This window comes from Oncorhynchus kisutch, linkage group LG23 (assembly GCF_002021735.2).
Source record: "Oncorhynchus kisutch isolate 150728-3 linkage group LG23, Okis_V2, whole genome shotgun sequence".
In the NCBI taxonomy this organism is placed as follows: Eukaryota; Metazoa; Chordata; class Actinopteri; order Salmoniformes; family Salmonidae; genus Oncorhynchus; species Oncorhynchus kisutch.
This window is the reverse complement of record NC_034196.2, coordinates 7,933,447-7,946,614: the sequence shown is the minus strand read 5'-3', so window position 1 is coordinate 7,946,614 and position 13,168 is coordinate 7,933,447. Positions and strand designations below refer to the sequence as shown.

Sequence of the window (13,168 nt, the reverse complement as noted above, 5' to 3'; positions counted from 1 at the left end):
AACTATCATGGTCCAAGCACACCAAGACAGTCGTGAAGAGGGCACAATAAAACCTTTTCCCCCTCAGGAGACTGAACAGATTTGGCATGGGTCCCCAGATCCTCAAAAGCTGCACCATAAAAAAACATCCTGACTGGTTGCATCACTGCCTGGTATGACAACTGCTCGGCCTCCGACCGCAAGGCACTACAGAGGTTAGGGCGTACGACCCAGTACATCTATGGGGCCAAGCTTCCTACCATCCTGGACCTCTATACCAAGTGGTGTCAGAGAAAGGCCCAAAACAATTGTCCAAGACTCCAGCCACCCTAGTCAGACTTCTCTACTGCACGACAAACGGTACTGGAGCACCAAGTCTAGGTCCAAAAGGTTCTCGACAGCTTCTACCCCCAAGCCATAAGACTCCTGAACATCTAATCAAATGACTACCCAGTCTATTTACATTGCCTGCCTCCCTTATGCTATTCTGTTTATTTATTATGCACAGTCACTTTAACTCTACATGAATATTTTACCTCGACTAACCTGTGACTCTGTACATAGCCTCGCTATTGTATATAGCCTCGCTATTGTATATAGCCTCGCTATTGTATATAGCCTCGCTATTGTATATAGCCTCGCTATTGTATATAGCCTCGCTATTGTATATAGCCTCGCTATTGTTATTTTACTGCTGCTCTTTAATTGTTACTTTTATTTCTTACCACGCATTTGTCTTAAATGCATTATTTCATTAAGGGCTTGTAAGTAAGCATTTCACTGTAAGGTCTACACCTATTGTATTCGGAGCATGTTACAAATACTATTTCATTTGATAAAAGCCAAAAAGAGCTCCACACTAATTGCACTAAAAACATCTAATCCAAACTGACCATCAAACAACCAAATAGAAACAAAAGCACAACCTACACCTATCCACTGCACACACAGTAAATACCTGATGTAGTCGACTCTCGACTGCAAGTTTGTGTGCATGCCCGGCTGTGCACTTGTGTGTAGCATGTTACATAACACTGGTCTATAGGGGCAGAGCAGGAAACAGACACCCAGTCGGGGCCTCAGAGCTTGCTCATAGGTACATATAGGATGTCACACAGCAGATGTAGCCACCACACAAAGTTAATAGTGTGTGCACTCAGACAAATACCAATGTCGAAGTGGAAGATCTTGAGCAGTTTTGCTTGTTTTAACACACACACACGTTATAGAAACATTGTTTTGCTCGCTGTAACATAATGGATTGCTTTCCTTACATACCCTCACACATCCCCGCTCTCTGGGAGATTGATATATAAAAACACACCTCTCTGAAGTTACATAACATTCCTTAACCAGACCTTCACTCTGTGTTCACGTTTCTAAGTAGCCTAGCCCTATCTGGTGGCAATAATGTTAAACGTCAGAAGAGGGACCTATCTCCTATACTATAATTTAGCCTTGGTGAACGAGAAGAGTACAATACACACACGCACATCAACTTTACGATCTCTCGTAGGTTATAGGAGAGGCGTGGCAGTGTTAGGGCCGATTCAGCAAAAACGAGCCACTATGTAGGCCTATCGAAGTTCCTCAAACACTATGCGAAATGCAATTAGATCTAGTAACCCAGGTGAACGAACAATAACTTCGGACCTAATCTTCTGCGAATCCTGATTTCCCACAGCACGTCACCTGATACTTATGATTCGATTTTCAAATTCCTTACAGTGCTCTTGGATGCCGCCACTTGTGAAAACACCGGCCCTATCCAAACGTATCCATCCAGCACAGTCCTAAATTCAAAATCACCCCATACGTACATTTAAAATTCGAAAACGGTAGCTTTTCTCAGTTATCCATTCTGTAATCCTGTCTAAAGTGATGCTTCCCCTCATCAGCAGGGCCGAAACAGCGGACACACCAACCATCTCATCCCGGCGCGTTTCAGGACTCCAAACACTCCCGCAACAATCTACAAATGTCTCCAATTTAAAATACATTGTGTTGTTCGTGAAATAATCGGAAACCCACCTTAATCCTGCCGATGACACGTAGGCAGTTTCTTTTACTTCTATTGCACAAACTACACGGTTTATTTCTTGAATCTTTTTTTTAAACCCACGAACGCCTCGGGTGCTAATAGCTTGTAGCCTGCGCCACAGTGCATACGCTCCCCATGATGCGCGCGTTCCGTTCTTTGGCTGCTGGGAATGATGTCTCAAATATTTATTTAAAACATAAGGGCAAAGTGCAAGATTGTTTTTTTATAGTGGCCTATATCCTCTAAATTCTTTCCAAGTTAGAACTTGATTTTCACTGTTTCTCTATCATAAAAGCATTTATTTGAAGTAATCCTAGACTAGGCGACATATTAATATATTCACAACATGTGTGTGTGATACTGGTGCTTTACAATTACACAGAGATGATGTGAAAAGATCTGATGTGATTGGTCGAAATACCAATTAGTGGAACAAAAAAGATCAGAATTGGGCTGCCTGTGTAGACGCAGCCTTTGAACAGTAGATGGAGTCAAATCACTGAGAGATGCTTCTCTTTTCAGCCCAGCAACAATCATGGGCATAGTAGGCTGCATTTACACAGCCAGACAGATCACATCAGATCTTTTCACGTCAAAGCTCTTTTTCAGAGCTGATCTGATTGGTCGAAAGACCAATTAGTGAGAAAATATCCGAATTGGCTGCCTGTGTAAACCAGGGGCCTCTTTTATAACCAATGCGTAGCCTACATTTCACACTAAATATCTGTGTGTGCCATTTCTGAATAAACCTGCGCAAATTCAAAAATATTGAGATTTATCTACTTGGGGCACACCACACATAAGCATGTTTTCTGTTATAAATCAGACCCATCCTGAAACTGTGCAATAACACCTGAAAAACGCCCATTATTCACCTTTTATACTGAACAAAACTATAAAGCAACATTTAAAGTCTTGGTCCCATTTTTCATGAGCTGAAATAAAAGATCACAGAAATGCTTTTTTTCTCTCATATTCTGTGCACAAATTTGTTTACAACCCTGTTAGTGAGCATTTCTCCTTTCCAAGACAATCCATCCACCTGACACGTGTGGCATATCAAGAAGCTGATTAAACAGCATTACACAGGTGCACCTTGTGCTGGTGAAAATAAAAGGACACTAATATGTGCCATTTTGTCACACAACTCAATGCCACTGATGTCTCAAGTTCTGAGGGAATGTGCAATTGGCATGCTGACAGCAGGGATGTCCAACAGAGCTGTTGCCAGAGAATCCACCCCAGTGGGTGGGCCTAGCCCTCCCAGGCCCACCCATGGCTGCGCCCCTGCCCTGTCATGTGAAATCTATAGATTAGGGCCCAATGAATTTATTTAAATTGACTGATTTCCTTCTATGAAATGTAACTCAGGACAATCTTTAAAACTGTTGCATGTTGCGTTTGCATTTTTGTTCAGCATGTTGACAATAAAGCCCCTATTTGCTGTATACTTTGGAAGTATTGAAATTAGGGCAAGACGGTTTCGAAAGGAAATAGCAATTGCGAACTTGATCAAATGTCTCTGGAGGTGTTGGCAGAATGTTTTTAACTTTTAAAGGGACATTTGCTGTAGCTTATCTGACCATTTCTGGAGAAACAAAATATTGCAAATTGTTGTGTAACTGTAAACAGATAGTTTGAATTCAATAGCGTTTTTTATTAACTTTTTCCCGAACCTAAATATGCGGCATTGCCCAGGAATTTTGAAAACGTATCTAGTATGTCTATTAAAAAATGGTAAACTACAGTGGTTGCTAGCCTAAAAACTTCAAAGCAAAATATAAACTGCCTCTTCATCTGTTAAATTCTACTGTATGTTATAAACCTTACTCTCTCGTAAATGGATCTGACCACAGAGCAAAATACTTTAAATAGTTTATCTATTTACTATTGTAAAGTGGGTCCAATTAAATGAGAGATGGGATGTTGTAGGCCTATAGGCTACTTTGTGAGCATGAAACCATCACAGTCAGACAAGGTGAGGAATTTATTCTGAAATGATAATGGAAATGAATTAGGAAATAGCCCAGCTAGCGCATACAATTCTAAGGACCATGAGTTTTGTGAGAGCATGATTGTCCCATGGTTGTTTTGCATACAACCTTCCCACAACATTCTGGGAATGGTGCAGGATAGATGCTTGGCTTTGGAACATCCTCAGCACATTTAAGGAACTTGACCAAAAAATATATATATTAGTATTAAAAAATATTTAATTACTTAGTTACATTTCATTTCAATTTTGGTAATTTTCTAGGAACATTCTCCAACTGATTTGACATTGGGAATGTTCTCAAATAGTTCAGAGAACGCTAAGAAACAACATTCCTCTGTGGGAAGTTGTCGCGACTTCTGCCGAAGTTGGTCCCTCTCCTTGTTCGGGTGGCGTTCGGCGGTCGAAGTCACCGACTTTCTAGCCATCGCTGATCCTCTTTTCATTTTCCTTTGGTTTTGTCTCGTCTTCCATCACACCTGGTTCCAATCCCATCATTACATGTTGTGTATTTAACCCTCTGTTTCCTCTCATGTCCTTGTCGGTGATTGTTTATTGTAAATGCTTGTGCACGGCTGTCCTGGTGTGCGGTGGGTTATGTACCCATTTGTTTTATTATTCTGTTTTCCAGTGTGTTTTGTTAAATAAACTGCGCCGTTGGAAACACAGTTATTTCTCTCCTGCGTCTGACTTCTCTGCCGCCAGTTCGCACCCCTTACAGAATTTCAGTACTTCAGTGTAACAGTTCTTACAGGTTTCCTCATGGTTCTATTTATATTACTGTTCTCAAATGAATCCAAGAACATGGTGGCACGGTGGACTAATTCCGTGGATAGAGAACAGACGATTATAGGGTTGAATGTCACTGATGCTGTCGCAATAAATAAATCAATATGTTTGCATGATTAACGCCTAAGGAAATGCATTTCCATGTGTACTATCTGTGCTTGGAGTTTTAAAAAAGTGAATCAAAATAAGATAGCAGTGTTAGTAAAAGTCTTATTGAAAGTCTTAAGGAAATGATTAAAGGGATGGGCAACTTGCGGCCTGCAGATTAATTTCACATTTAGTTTTAAATAATAACTCAGGGTCTCAACTTACTGTTGATTGTTAGAATAATAGAATGAATACACAAGGTGCAATTTCGAAATTCGGTTGTGCATCAGCAGTCATTCAATTAGCCCATGACGGCTAAATGTTTTTAGATTGGTAAATTAGTCTCGTGGCTTGCTGTCTAAACTTAGTGAGCATGGTTGAATTACTGACCGGGGTGGGGCCCATTGATCATCAGTTATCATATTACAAACCGCAAACATTTGCCTCCACGCTATGGCAGAATGAGTATAATTGCAGAACATTTGTGGTAAAACTGCACCATTTTTCTCTACGCCCCACGGCAAAATGAGTAGAATTGCAGCAAACTTTAAAACTTCGCTGTCACAAGGGGTGCCGCTAAAATATTTTGCTCATGAGTCACTACAGGCACCACTTGAGATTCAGTTTTTATGTTGCCCCCACCCCCATCAAAGTTGCCCATCCCTGTTCTAACTATTTCGAATGCAAAGATGCAAAACTTTTTTAACTTCACTCTTCTCACCAATAGCAAATGTGTCACACCTTGATCTTTTCAACTGTCTTTGTGCTCGTCTCCACCCACATCACTGGATTATTGACCCCTGCTTGCCCTGACCCTGAGCCTGCCTGCCGTTTTGGACCCTTTGCACCCTCTTTGGATTCCTGACCCTTGCCTGCCTTTGACCTGTTGTTTGTCTGCCCTTGTATTAGAAATACACTTTTGTTTCTTCGACACTGTCTGCATCTGATTGATACCTTAAACCAAATAAAATGATTATATCTGGTTATTATATTTATGTTTAGTCTTTTTTATGAATAAGTGTGTCATCATATCACCCATTTGCACAAACACAATACTAGGCTATTTCCCTGATTGAAATGCAGAACTTTAACCACTCAAAACTAGAAATCTAAAGTTTGTGAAAAGCTAAGCACATTCTCATGTCAAGTTCAGTTTTTATAAATGCCAACTTTGTGAAAACTGGCGCGCATGCATGGTTTAGCAGATATTTTGTACTTACACAACGTTTATAAATGAGGCCACTGGTACATGCAACTGTAAAAGCCAAATAAAAGTGGTTCTGAAAGACACACACACACAACCCCCCCCTCCCCAAATACACACACCCCAACCTATACCTTCTCCCAGCCACAAAATAAAGAATGAACTGCTACCCTAACCCTACACTCCACCACATCGTCACATTACCCAGCCAGCCAGACAATCAATAGTGTTGTGTTCGGTCTTCCTTAATTACTTAAATCTCTTCCAGGAGTGAGCAGCAGCGACAGAGGCCAGGACTTAATAATAACAGCGCTAATATGATACGGAGGTGCTCACAAACACCCTAGTGTGTAGGCCAAAGACAGGACAGAGAGGTGGACTGACAGGGTTCTGTTGCAAGGTGGCCGGAATGTCTAGTGTACAATGGTATTATCGTAGTGTTTTTCGGGCTGGGGCCTCCTAACTCTCAGCCAGGGTAAATCTACCTGAATTACTCTGCAGATTCCAGAGGAGACTCTCCACCTTCACTGCATTTACTGGAAGGAATTTAATTAAGTGATAAGAGCAAGGAGAAACCTAAGGGAGTCCAATATCAACATGCACAGGGCTTTCGGAAAGTATTCAGATCCCTTGACTTTTTCCAAAACATTTTACGTTACAGCCTTATTCTAAAATATATGAAATATTTTTTACTCTCATCCATCTCAACACACTAACCCATAATTACAAAGCAAAAAATATATTTTAAATTATTTCGCAAATGTATAAAAAATAACAATATCCCATTTACATAAGTATTCAGACCCTTTACTCAGTTGAAGCACCTTAGGCAATGATTACAGTCTCGAGTCTTCTTGGGTATGACGCTAAAAGTTTGGTACACCTGTATTTGGGGAGATAATTATTCTCTGCAGATCCTCTCAAACTCTGTCAGGTTGGATGGGGAGCATCACTGCACAGCTATTTTCAGGTCTCTCCAGAGATGTTAGATCGGGTTCAAGTCCGGGCTCTGGTTGGGCCACTCAAGGTCCCAATGCCAGTCCTGCATTGTCTTGGCTGTGTGCGTAGGGTCGTTGTCCTGTTGGAAGGTGAACCTTTGCCCCAGTCTGATGTCCTGAGCGCTCTGGAGCAGGTTGTCATCAATGATCTCTCTTCATCTTTCCCTCGATCCTGACTAGTCTCCCAGTCCCTGCTGCTGAAAAACATCCCTGCAGCAAAATGCATCCTCCAGATGTGACGCTTGGCATTCAGGCCAAAGAGTTCAACCTTGGTTTCGTCAGACCAGAGACTCTTGTTTCTCATGGTCTGAGAGTCCTTTAGGTGCCTTTTGGCAAACTCAGGGAGGTGACCAACATCCATTGGGTTCTTGGTCACCTCCCTGACCAAGGCCCTTCTCCCCCGATTTCTCAGTTTGGCTGGGCAGCCAGCTCAGAATGTTGGTGGTTCCAAACTTCTTCCATTTAAGAATGATGGAGGCCACTGTGTTCTTTGAGAAATAAACCATTTTGAAAACGCAATTAAGGGAATTAACTGGAATGATATCTTGTCCTATACAGACGTGGAAGTTGATAGTCAGGTTTTTCTATCCACAATCCAGACTACAATAAATGGTTTCCTAAAGAAAATCAAATCCAAACCTGGCCAAAAGAGCACTCTTCCTTGGCTAAATGGAGAAATTTGGAAATTGATGAAAGAACTAGATGATGCTCTAAAAATAGCCCTAAAATCCAAATTGGAGCATGACAGACGTAGGTTTAACATGTTGAGAAATAAGGTGATGAAAGAAATCAGACAGGCCAAGGCAAACCTTTTATTAACATAATTGTTGAAGCAAAGGGAAATTCTAAATTGATTTGGGAGAATCTAAAAAGGTTAACAGGGAAAGACCATAGTAACACTGCAAAAAGACTAGAAATAACAATAGAATAGAATAACAATCTAACATAGGATGCAGTCAAAATAGCAATAGCCTTCAATTCCTACTTTATTGACTCTGTCAGGGTACTGTCACAGAACCCCTCCACTGGTTTCTTGGGCTCAGTGATAGTGAATGACGCTCAACCTGTCTTCATCATAAGGGAGGTTTCTGAGTCAAAGGTGAACACGGTGATTAGCTCACTAAAGAACTCTAAAGCCACAAATGTGTTTGGGCTGGACTCTACCTTTCTTAAAAACTACAAAGAGTCACTCATTGGCCCCATTACTAAGGTCACCAACACATCTATTGGTCTCGGGGTGTTTCCAAGGGTATGGAAGTCGGCCACAATAACGGCCATCTTTAAATCGGGCGACCCTGCTGACGTGATTAACTACAGGCCCATTAGTATACTACCTGTGGTGTCAAAGGTTGTTGAAAAGTGTGTAGTAGAACAACTGATTGCCCACCTCAACAACAGCCCCTTCACATTACACTCCATGCAGTTTGGCTTTAGAGCGAAACACTCCACAGAAACAACCAACTGCTTTCTTCTGGAAAATGTGAAGTCCAAGATGGACAAAGGGGGCGTTGTTGGGGCTGTGTTTCTGGACCTAAGGAAGGCTTTTGATACTGTTAACCATGAGATTCTCATCACAAAATTGTCCAAGTTCAACTTTTACCCCAATGCCTTGAGATGGATGAAATCATACCTTGTGAAGGCAGAACTCAGTGTGTCAGAGTGAGCAATGAGCTGCCCACTCTTAGCTATGATGTGGGCGTGCCCCAAGGGTCAATACTGGGGCCCCACCTGTTCAGCCTGTACATTAATGATCTGTCTTCTGTCTGTACTGGGTCTGAAGTTCAAATATATGCATATGAAACAGTGATATATGTGCATGCAAAGAGCAAACAACAAGCTGCACAAGAACTCCCTACTGTAATGGTCCAGGTTACAAAGTGGCTCAGTGACTCGTGTTTGCATCTCAATGTGAAAAAAACTGTTTGCATGTTCTTCACAAAGAAGGCAACAGATGCTACTGAGCCAGATGTCTATGTGTCAGGGGAGAAGCTCCAGGTGGTATCTGATTTTAAGCATTGGCATCATACTTGATTCCAACCTCTCTTTTAAAAGGCATGTTAAAAAGGTAATTCAGATAACCTATTTTAACCTAGCTCATTTTGAATTTATACTAAATTGTTTGACTACAGTGGTAGCAAAACTGTACTTCAAATCTATGATACTCCCCCACTTAACATACTGCTTGACTAGTTGGGCCCAAGCTTGCTGTACAACACTAAAACCTATTCAGTCTGTCAACAAACAGGCTCTCAAAGTGCTTGATAGGAAGCCCAATAGCCATCACCACTGTTAAATCCTCAGAAAGCATGAGCTCCTGAGTTGGGAAAATCTTGTGCAATACACCGACGCATGTCTTGTATTCAAGATCCTAAATGGCCTGGCTCCTCCTCCAACCAGTATTTTTGTTAAACAGAAAACCCAAACATATGGCAGCAGATCCACAAGGTCTGCCATGAGAGGTGACTGTATAGTGCCCTTAAGGATAAGCACCTTTTAGTAAATCCACTTTCTCTGTGAGAGCTTCCCATGTCTGGAATACACTGCCTTCAGACACACATAACTGCACCACCTATCACACTTTCACAAAATGTATGAATACATGGCTAAAGGTCAATCAGATTTGTGATCCTAATCCCTAGCTGTGTATTTCCGCTTTCCATGTTGTCTGTTGTCTGTAGCTTGTGAGGTGGGGAAACACTTTGTTGCTTTTATGCATTTTGTCTTGCTGCTTTTTGGTCTATGTTGCTCAGTCTGTATGCTACGTCTTGCTTGTCCTATGTTGCTCTGTCTGTATGCTATGTCTTGCTTGTCCCACGTTGCTCTGCGTGTGCTCACTGCTCAATGATTGTCTTTACTGTCCATGTAAAAATCAACTCAAACTCAAACCTTCAATGCTGTTCAATTGTTTTGGGGTTCCCGTCCTCCGATCTCTGCCTCGAGATAATCCTGTCTCGGAGCTCTAAGGACAATTCCTTTGACCTCATGGCTTGGTTTTTGTTCTGACATGCACTGTCAACTGTTGGACTTTATATAGACAGGCGTGTGCCTTTCCAAATCATTTCCAATCAATGGAATTTACCACAGGTGGACTCCAATCAAGTTGTAGAAACATCTCATAATAATAAAAAGAGACTTGCTTGGGCCAAGAAACATGATGGACATTAGACCAGTGGAAATCTGTATTTTGGTCTGATGAGTCCAAATTTGAGATTTTTGTTTCCAACCGCTGTGTTTTTATGAGACGCAGAGTAGGTGAGTAGATTATCTCTGCATTTGTGGTTCCCGCCGTGAAGCATGGAGGAGGAGGTGTGATGGTGTGGGGGTGCATGGTTGGTGACACTGTCTGTGACAGAGGGGCGGAACTGGACAGAGGGGCAGAAGCTCTGGACAGAGGGGCAGAAGCTCTGGCGCCTCTGGGCTGAGGGGCTCTGGCGCCTCAGACTCCGGCAGCGGCGCCGGACAGGCGGGAGACTCCGGCAGCAGCGCCGGACAGGCGGGAGACTCCGGCAGCAGCGCCGGACAGGCGGGAGACTCCGGCAGCAGCGCCGGACAGGCGGGAGGCTCCGGACAGGCGCCACTGCCGGAGCCTCCCGCCTGTCCGGCGCCGCTGCCGCTGCCGGACAGGCGGGAGACTCCGGCAGCAGCGCCGGACAGGCGGGAGACTCCGGCAGCGGCGCCGGACAGGCGGGAGGCTCCGGCAGTGGCGCCGGACAGGCGGGAGGCTCCGGCAGCAGCGCCGGACAGGCGGGAGGCTCCGGACAGGCGGGAGGCTCCGGCAGAGGCGCCGGACAGGCGGGACCACCTGCAGGGAGGAGACGGAGAGACAGCCTGGTGCGTGGGGCTGCCACAGGAACCACCAGGCTGGGGAGACCTTCAGGGGGCTTGGTGTTAGGAGGAGGCACCTGAAGGACCGGGCTGTGGGGAAGCACTGGAGCTCTTGTGCGCAACCTTGGCACCACTTCCCCAGGCTGGACAACTACTCTAGCCCGGACCCTCCAGAGTGCAGGCACAGGTTGAACCGGGCTGTGGATAAGCACGGGAGATCTAGTGCTCACTACACGCACCTCTCCCCTAGGCTCCACTCCCACATTTGCCCGGCACGAGCGGAGCGCAGGCAGAGGACGCACTGCACCCTCCCAGCGCCCCGGAGACACAGCACACAGAGCCGGCGCAGGATAACCTGGACCAAAACTGCGTACCGCCGACCAGACCCGCTGAGCAGGCACCATACGCCTTGGCTCAATGCCCACACTCGCATGGCACTTTCGGGGGCTGCCCTATAGCGCACCGGGCTATGGACACGCACTGGCGACACCGTGCGCTTAACCGCATAACACGGTGCCTGACCAGTAATGCGCTGCTTATCATAAGCACGAGGAGTGACCTCAGGTCTGCTACCTGGCTTAGTACCACACCTCGTCTGCCCCCCCAAATTTTTTGGGGGGGCTGCCTCTCGTACCTGTCGCACTGCCGTGCTGCCTCCTCATCTCGCCCCCACTCAGCTTTCGGGCGGTGATGTTCCCCAGCCTTTGCCCAGGGTCCCTCTCCGTTCAGTATCTCCTCCCATGTCCAGGAGTCCTGTGATGCTGGCCGCTGTTGTTGCTGTTGTTTCTGCTGCTGCTGCTGTCGTCGCTGCTGTTTACCACGCCGCTTGGTCTTTGGTTGGTGGGTGATTCTGTAAGGGATTTCCTCCTCTTCTTCCGAAGAGGAGAGGCGAAACGGATCAGAGGACCAATATGCGGCGTGGTAAGTGTCCATGGTTCTTTTAATATGAAAATTTACTCATGAACAACTGATACAACAAAAACAAGAAACGTGTGAAACCCTCAACAGCCCTATCTGGTGCAAAACACAAAGACAGGAACAATCACCCACAAACACACAGTGACACCCAGTCTACCTAAGTATGATTCTCAATCAGAGACAACTAATGACACCTGCCTCTGATTGAGAACCATACTAGGCCGAAACATAGAAAACCCCAAATCATAGAAAATCAAACATAGACTGCCCACCCAACTCACGCCCTGACCATACTAACTAAATACAAAACACAGGAAATAAAGGTCAGAACGTGACAGATTTATTTAGAATTCAAGGCACATTTAACCAGCATGGCTACCACAGCATTCTGCAAAAAAATGCCATCCCTTCTGCTTTGTGCTTACTGGGACTTAAATTTGTTTTTCAACAGAACAATGACCCAACACACCTCCAGGTTGTGTAAGGGCTATTTGACCAAGAAGGAGAGTGATGGAGTGCTGCATCAGATGACCTGGCCTCCACAATCATCTGACCTCAACCCAATTGAGATGGTTTGGGATGAGTTGGACTGCAGAGTGAAAGAAAAGCAGCCAACAAGTGCTCAGCATATGTGGGAACTCCTTCAAGACTGTTGTAAAAGCATTCGTGATGAAGCTGGTTGAGAGAATGCCAGGAGTGTGCAAAGCTGTCAACAAGGCTAAGGGTGGCTACTTTGAAGAATCTCAAATATAAAATATATTTTGATTTGTTTAAAAAACATTTGGTTACTAGATGATTCCATATGTGTTATTTCATAGTTTTGATGTCTTCACCATTATTCTATAATGTAGAAATTGTAAAAATAAAGAAAAACCCTTGAATGTGTATGTGTGTTCAAACTTTTGACTGGTGGTGTAGGAATTACAGACTCGGTCAGGGAGAGGTTGAAAATGTCAGAGAAGACACTTGTGAATGTTAACCTGTTTATAGGTCATACTCACATGCACTTATTGATAAAGCCGGTCACTGAGGAAGTATACTTCTCAATGAATCCCGGAACATATTCCAGTCTGCGCAAGCAAAACAGTTCTGTAGCGTAGCATTCGTGTCTTCTGACCAATTCCCCACTGAGCGAGTCACTGTTATTTCCTGCTTTAGTTTTTGCTTGTAAGCAGCAATCAGGAGGATAGAATTATGGTCAGATTTGCCAAATGTACAGCGAGGGAGAGCTTTGTACACATGTCTGTGTGTGGATTGAAGGTGGTCTCTATTTCTTTTCCTTTGGTTGTACATGTGACATGCTGGTAGAAATGAGGTTAACAGATTTACCTGGT

The 13,168-nt window shown here is 44.1% G+C and overlaps 1 protein-coding gene across 3 annotated transcripts in view; it reads right to left on the bottom strand.

The window, feature by feature from the left end:
• Window positions 1–2,182, bottom strand: part of LOC109868677 (soluble lamin-associated protein of 75 kDa) — a 32,066-nt gene extending 29,884 nt beyond the window's left edge. For all 3 annotated transcript variants that reach the window (XM_020458403.2, XM_031803204.1, XM_020458404.2), the window contains exon 1: window positions 2,011–2,182. The gene's annotated coding sequence lies outside the window, so the exon portion shown is untranslated. The remainder of the gene's footprint in view (window positions 1–2,010) is intronic.
• Window positions 2,183–13,168: the final 10,986 nt, after the last annotated feature.